This window comes from Oncorhynchus gorbuscha, linkage group LG19 (genome assembly GCF_021184085.1).
Source record: "Oncorhynchus gorbuscha isolate QuinsamMale2020 ecotype Even-year linkage group LG19, OgorEven_v1.0, whole genome shotgun sequence".
Lineage (NCBI taxonomy): Eukaryota > Metazoa > Chordata > Actinopteri > Salmoniformes > Salmonidae > Oncorhynchus > Oncorhynchus gorbuscha.
The window spans coordinates 26,218,042-26,218,690 of record NC_060191.1 but is presented as its reverse complement, the minus strand read 5'-3'; positions in this window follow the sequence as shown (position 1 = coordinate 26,218,690).

The following is a 649-nucleotide window of genomic DNA, read 5'->3' as shown; positions in this document are numbered from 1 at the left end:
CTGCCACGCAGAGATTTCAGCAGCTAAAACTGACGTCATGTTTTGGCTGTCGTTTGAGGAAATATTAATCGGATTACTCACTGTTTAATCGGACAGATGCAGGTGTAGTACTAAATTGTAGATGTGCTATCTACTTCATACACACCGGGGTTGGATAGGTTACTTTCTAAATGCAGTCTATTAAGTTACCTACTAGATACTTGTCCAAAAATTTATTTTTGTATTACCCAAATTCACTAATGTAATTGTATTACTTTGAGTTACTGTTGGATTACTTTCATTTAAGAGGCATTATTAGAAGAAGACAAAAAGGGTGGTCATTTGGTGTGTCGTCAATAGTAGTGGTCTCTGACTTGTGGTCAGATTGGCTAAAGTGGAACAAACTCAAACTTGCACCTTTCTTCCATCCTAAATGTAACGTCATTGAGAAAACATAAAGGTGTTATAATGTATTTGTATGCAAACATCATTTCTGAATTTAAAAGTACTAATCATCTAGTTTTTCAAAAGTATCTCTAATACGATTACAATATTTGTTGGTGTCAACGTAATTGATTACAGGTAAAAAAATAAAATAATAAAAAAAACATCAGATTACATGTAACTGGATTACATGAAATGAGTTACTCCCAAATCCTGATACACACAC